The sequence below is a fragment of the Muntiacus reevesi genome, chromosome 19 (genome assembly GCF_963930625.1).
Source record: "Muntiacus reevesi chromosome 19, mMunRee1.1, whole genome shotgun sequence".
NCBI classification, from domain to species: domain Eukaryota; kingdom Metazoa; phylum Chordata; class Mammalia; order Artiodactyla; family Cervidae; genus Muntiacus; species Muntiacus reevesi.
Window position 1 is genome coordinate 22,316,127 of NC_089267.1, and position 7,230 is coordinate 22,323,356.

A 7,230-nucleotide genomic window follows, 5' to 3' on the forward strand; every position below is an offset into this window, starting at 1 on the left:
TGAACTGCTTAGAGCAGGTGACTCAGGCTGCCCTTGATAACAGGTATTATAGAAGGCTTACATTTGTCTTTTTCCAGCTGCTGGACCACAACAGTTCACTAGGAGAAGACCTGAGGTTTTTCACCCTCCTAAATTGTGCAACTGGAACCTACACACATTGCTGAACCATTTCAAAAGTTCTTGTGCAAAAATAATTACATGTATCAGCTATAATTATGTAACTATTATATCAGTCTACCACTTCTGCTTCTCCAGTAAGGAGAACATTAAAGAGAAATGGAAAGTTTAGGCTATTTGATGTTCAGTATAACCAGAAGAGAATACTCTCTGCTCTGTTACTGTTTAAACTAATTCTGGCTGGAACAAGTAAGGCCTTACTCTTTATAGCACATAATGCATTTAACAATATTGAATTCATTTCTACCTGCCTCAGGTGCTTTCCTTTGTCTAAGGGCTTCTGCTTCAGGCATTTGGGAGTCCTTCCATAGGAGAGAGGATTGTCATGCGAGCTTTAGAAAATTAGAAGTCTCTACATTTATAGTTTATTCAAATACATATGTTAGCCTTATGTTAGGAAGTTCCCAAATTAACCTCCAAATACAAAGATAATGAAGCAAAATAGGTAATTTCCTTTTTAAGAAAATGCTAGTTTGGGCAAACGAATTTTCAGTGGAGGATCCTATTTTCATGTCTAAAGAGGAAAATAGGTTAAAAAAAAATTATGCCAAAGTGCCTGCTCTTTCCTATGGAAAGAGTGGGCCTTTACTGACTTGATCAGTGGATGTCTTGCCCTTAAAATTTTGTCTTACTCAGCCTAAAACTGGATTGATTCTATTGTCATTTTGAGTGATTTTAGATGTAGTTATAAAAGCAAACTTGAAATTCTCTGGCATCATCATTCATCACTCATGGACGTGCAGGCTTGTTATGGCTCTGTATCAGATGCTTCTAGAAGGGTACCATCAGAGATGTGATTTAATGACACCTGAGTCAGTGTCAGTGAAGCAGCTTTTATATCTGCTAGATGTGGGAAGACAGCCAATTTGTTTCCATTGTTACTTAGTTTATTCTACAGCCCCTGTCAAGTTCACTCAGGATGTTGCTGATAAGAAAGAATGAACGTTGACATTACAAGAAAACCCTAAAGCTTCCATTTCATGGGCAAAAGCAATTAAATAGGAATCAAATAAGTAAGTCAATAAACTTAATATTTACGTAGTTATGTTTCCTAGGGACATCGAAATGTTTCTCACTAGTCAACCACAAAATTTTGAAGATGTACATATCTCTCAGGTAACACATACTATTATTTGTCTTTTGAAGTTTTGTTGGGGGCTTTCACCCTTAGCCTGGTGCTATCCAGCGAGGGACCTTATTTGGCAGCTGCATGGTTTATCACCAGATGCTGTTCTTTGCATGTGGAGATATTATTGATTGTCATTACCACCCAGCCCTTATTAGGGAGCCAGAGCCCTTTCTGAACTGTGTATATAAATATTGTTGATTGATTTCCAACTATACTCATGGCTAGCTCCTATTTGAGACCTCAGATACACTATCTCTTGCTTATAAACCCTTAATGGTGATTGTATTCACTTAAGTACATCATCTTTCATGGGCTATAATCCCCTCAGGGCTACAGCCTTGCCACTTACTAGGCACTATTGTTTAGTCGCTCAATAGTGTACAAATCTCCACAGACTGTAGCCCTCCAGGCTCCTCTGCCATGGGATTCTCCATGCAACAATATTAGAGTGGGTTGCCATTTTCTCTTCTAGGGGATCTTCCCAACCCAGGGATCGAACCTGGGTCTCTTGCATTGGCAGGCAAGTTCTTTACCACTGAGCCACCAGGGAAGCCCTTACTGGGCATAATAAATAAGTCCTAAAAACCTGCCTGGTACTTTCTCTAGCTGCAATTGTCTGAGCTTCAGCTGGCCATCACTGAGGCATTTCCAAGTCCTTATCCCCATCCACTTTCATTTCATACAGCTGTGTACCAGGGTCATTTAATGTCAGGGATCTGCCCACAGTCAAGGTACTCATTGCTGTGGAGTCTCTGTTGCCCTCTTTTTTCTCCCTAACGACCATCTCAAAGACTGGATGACATTTAAGATAGGTTTAAGTGTCACCTGGAAGTTTAGACCCATACCTCTGGAGTTTGATACCTCACTGATTCTTCACTTGGCCTGCTTCATCTTGGCCTCCTTGACTCAGGAAACTAAAGCATCTCTTATTAAACAACGCCATATGGCCTCTGGCTCCACAGAATAGATGAAAGATCCTGATTGTGGTTTTGACCTCACAGAGGCTCTACTGAGATCAGGTCAGTAGAGATGTGTTCACTCCATGGCCAGCAAATTCCTTTCTATTTGCATGGAAACTTCAAGAAGAGTAGCAATTAGCAGGATTATCTGAGAAATAAAATAACACAAGCTACCTTCATAATCCTGTGAAATATCTTGGGCTAACAGAATGAATGATTTTTTTACATGTGTGAAAGAATGTTCTGACACAAGTGGTGTCTATTTTTATCAATTGTGAACAAGTTTACGCAGAATAGATTATTTTAATTGTTGTTGAAAGCTTGTACTTGCATGCTTTCCTCAGGCTGTTGTAAGTACAAAAGTATGAAAAAATAGGATCTGAACCTCGGCTCATCTCTAGGGTTTGAAATGTAAGTGCCTAAGCTTAAATTGCACATATTAGAGTAACATTCAACATGCCAGAAAATGCTTGGTGTTCATTAGCCCCGGTGAGCTGGGGATCAAGCAAGCAATAAGGCAAGTAGGGAAGGCAAGTGAGGAAGCAGAGCCCAGTTAGCAGGTCAACGGCAGGGTCAGGGTTCCAACATTGGTAGGAGTGATTGTAAGAGAAATTCTAGAACAGGGATTAAAAGTTATTCTTTAATATTACCTGGCTAGATACGACCCAGCAATCCCACTACTGGGCATACACACTAAGGAAACCACAATTGAAGGAGACACGTGCACCCCAATGTTCATCACAGCACTGTTTACAATAGCCAGGACATGGAAGCAACCTAGATGTCCATCACCAGACGAATGGATTAGAAAGTTGTGGTACATATACACAATGGAATATTACTCAGGTATTAAAAAAATACATTTGAATCAGTTCTAATGAGGTGGATGAAACTGGATACTACTGTACAGAGCAAAGTAAGTCAGAAAGAAAAACACCAATATGGTATATTAACGCATATAGAATTTAGAAAGGTGGTAATGATGACCCTATATGTGAGACAGCAAAAGAGACACAGATGTGAAGAACAGACTGTTGGACTCTGTGGGAGAAGGCGAGGGTGGGATGATTTGAGAGAGTAGCATTGAAACATGTATATTATCATTTGTGAAATAGATCGCCAGTTCAGGCATGAGGTGGGGTGCTCAGGGCTGGTGCAGCGGGATGACCCTGAGGGATGGGATGGGGAGGGAGGTGGGAGGGAGGGCCAGGATGGGGGACACATGTACACCCAGGGCTGATTCATGTGAATGTATGGCAAAAACCACCACAATATTGTAAAGTAATTAGCCTCCAATTAAAATTTAAAAATATATATATAACCTGGCTCGTTCATGCTTGGAATAGCTCTGATTCTGCAAGGATGAAAAAAGGAGCCCCACTTCCAAAAATGGGACTTCCTGGTGGCTCAGGTGGTAGGAATCTGCCTGTGGTGCAGGAGAGCTGGGTTGGATCCCTGGATCGGGAAGATCCCCTGGAGAAGAGCATGGTAACCCACTCCAGTATTCTCGCCTGGAGAACTCCATGGGCAGAGGAAACTAATGGACTACAGTCTACGGGGTTGCAAAGAGTTGGGCATGACTGATCAACTGACTCTTCTTCCTTTCACAAAATGGGCACAGAGGCAAGAGTCGAAGCTTGGCAAGATCTCTGCCTTGTTTTTGTCATGTTATTGTGTGCTACAGTTTCATGTGAAAGCTGTCTTCAAGCGGTTTAGAAAGTAGACATATGTAATCATAGTTCTTTATAGCACTAGACATATAAATGAAGTAACAATTATTTTGGTGTTTGTGTTTGGTTTACTAGATCTACCTATGCTTAAATATACATATTTTCAATTATAATCTCATTGTCTTACTTTCGGCCAAAGTGACTTAAAACTGGAGCTAATCGAATGTGTTTTCCTTTTATAAAATGAAATATATCATCCTCTATTTATATAAGCCTCCTTATTGTTTCTACAGATAAATTTCCTGACTATGTAATTGTCCCACTTTACCTCATAAAATCTGTGTCTCTCCTCAGTACAGATAAATAAATGTCCAATGCATGAGCTAATAAATGAAGGGACGGATACCTACCATCGTACTGGAAACAATAAATGAGTCTAATAAAGAAATGAATGGGAAATCATGGGTAGTAATGACATTGACAGTAGAAATGATTTTTTTCTGGAAATTTTTTTTTAATGAAATGAACTTGGAAACTTTTCAGATCCCTCTGATTATATGAGGTCAGATACACAGGAAAATTAAAGGGAGACTTTTCAGGACTTTTTTGCAATTCAACTGGATTTTCTCCAAGGAATTCTAGACATTGTCACAAGCTATAATTTGCCAACTGCATATTAGTCCTTCAAACACCTTCAAGTAAGGCTTTAGTCGTTCTTCAAAAGTAGGTTTAAAAGGTTAATCATTGCAGTGTTGTGAAAATACTATAATTTTGTTAGCACAGCAGAACATTTTGACTGGTCTATGTACCAACATTGTGAAATAGCTAAGGTGTGACGGTGACTCATGATTTCTGACCACGTTTCATTCTCTTTCTTTTCTAAAATTTACTCAGTGTTTTGATACTTTATCAACTAAAAACATCTGTCCATAAACTTGAATAAGGAGACAATGAATTTCTGCTGCAGCAGGAATTTTCATTTTTAAGAATTAAATCACCGTATATGCTTTGCCTAGTTATGAAAGTTAGTATAAACATTGATGGTAAAGACCCAGCCTACCAACAGGAGACATAAGAGACTCGGGTTCAGTCCCTGGGTCAGGAAGATCCCCCAGAGGAAGGCTGGAAACCCACTCCACCATTCTTGCCTGGAGAATCTGATTGACAGAGGCGCCTGGAGGGCTGTAGTCCATAGGACTGCAAAGAGTCAGACACGATCAAAGCGACTTAGCACGCACGCATGGACAGCCATCTTGGGTTACAACTTTAAATGATAATGTGATATGCCATTGATTCGACAAATACCCGTTGAGAATCCATATGGCAGGCACTTTCTAGGGGAAAAAAAAGTCCTTTCCCCAGTGGAGCTTACATTTTAGCAAGAGGAGACAGAAAGTAAGCTAACAAATAAGTAAACTGTCAAAATGTTAGTAAAGGAAAAGTTCTATGGAAGAGAGAAGAGTACGAGGGATCTGGAGGTTAATGTGTGAGGAGTGGTGGTGTAACCTGAGAAAGGATGCTCAAAGGTCAGGTTTCGTGGAAGAGGGACACTTGAGTAGAGACTCAAAGATGATGGACCTTCCCTGGCACTAGAGTGATTAAGACCCTATGCTTTCAATGCAGGGTGTATGTTTGCGCCCTGGTTGGGTAGCTAAGACCCCACACAGCACATACTGAAAACAAACAAAAAAAATCCTTGAAGATGAATGAGCCACTATTGTGTCCAATACATTAATAATTCCGCTTATAAGTTTCCCTTTGGGCAGCCCTTATATGTCTGTATATCTATATGGATGAGATCATTTCCCCATCTAACCCTTCAATCACTTCTTAGGCTGCTTTGAGCATAATGAAGGATCTCCTTAATTTGTTCTGTGACAGCACCTGTGATCTACTCTGGTCTCAACCTCCAGCCCTCTGCCTCTTTCTGTTGTTTACAATGCCTGAGCCATGCTGGATTTATTTACATCCCTTTCTAGTGCCAGTGGCTTTCCCACAAGCATTTCTCTCCTCCTATAACCATTTCCCAAACTGCACTTTTATTTGACCCACTTTCCAACCAGCTGACCACCTCCCCCACCATCCAAATTATCCCCTGTCCTTAGATTCTTACTGCATATTATGTTTGCCTTCCCAGTCCTTTTTGCAACAGTAAGTAAATAACTGTTTGTGTAATTATTTAATTTCTGTTTCCCCTTATAGACTTTAAGCCATATGACTGGCATGTTGTCTAACGTCTGCCTTGTTCATTCCTACATCCCTAGCACCTGGCATGGGGTAGAAGGTCAGTATTTGAGGGGTTACAGGAGGGCAGCCAGAGGTTGGGGGCTCAGGGTCTGGGGGCACCAGAGTAGGGTTTATGAGGTCAGTGTTTATGAGGCGAGGGGGTTCACTAGTGGTTTTGGTGGGGGCTGAAGTCACCACTGCTGGGGATGGAGGCGGCATGGGGGTCTAAATAGAAATAGGGCAAGGAGGTAGGGAGAGGAGTGACCCCAGATCCTAGGAAGCCAGGAACCAAGTGTAGATGACATAGAGCAGCAGCATCAGGACCACATAGAAGAGGATGAAGCCACCCAGACCAGAGGGGGGGTCAGAGGGGCCGGGTGGGAGCTGCCCCCCCACCAGCTTCACAGCCCCCAGAGTGGCTCACAGCCCCTGGGCCTCGCCATTTCTCTCCTCCAGAGCCTCCTAACTCATCTCCCTCTTTCTACCTTCACTCTTCTTGAATCCATCTTCTGCATGGTTGCAAAGTGATTTTTCTAGAAGAGAACTCTGATCAGACTCTTCCATCTAAAACTCTCCACAGAATTCTCTATAATGTTAGGATTAAGTTCAAATTCAGCAGGGCGTATTCAAGTAGGACATTTGAGACCCCAGGCCCTGCCCCTGTGCCTTCATAAACTGGGTTGGATGCCCAGTTTCCATAGTTCCATAATATCCTACACATACTTCTTTTTTCTATTAAAAATTTTTTTGTTTTGGCTGTGCCTCACAACAGATTAGATCTTAGTTCCCTGACCCGGGATCGAACCTGTGCCCCCTGCAGTGGAAGCATGGAGTCCTAACCACTGGAGCACCAGGCAAGTCCCCATGTACTTCTGCATTAGTGCTTTTTGTAATTCATTGCCTTCTCACTGAAATGCTTTGTGGGGAACATTGTGTGACAAGGAGACAAGGATGTCAGTGCTTTTCCAGGGTAGCCCAACCGCAGCCCTTGAAAATCCTTTCTTTTCTGAGCGGGGCTAGTGAATAGAAGAGACCGTACACCATGCTTGTCGTGGAGACAGTCAAGTGT

At 41.8% G+C, this 7,230-nt stretch overlaps 1 non-coding gene across 1 annotated transcript; it reads right to left on the bottom strand.

Moving 5' to 3' along the window:
- Positions 1 to 1,784: 1,784 nt before the first annotated feature.
- On the bottom strand, positions 1,785 to 1,856 carry TRNAG-GCC (transfer RNA glycine (anticodon GCC)). The gene has a single exon. It is a non-coding gene; the product is annotated as a tRNA-Gly (tRNA).
- Positions 1,857 to 7,230: the final 5,374 nt, after the last annotated feature.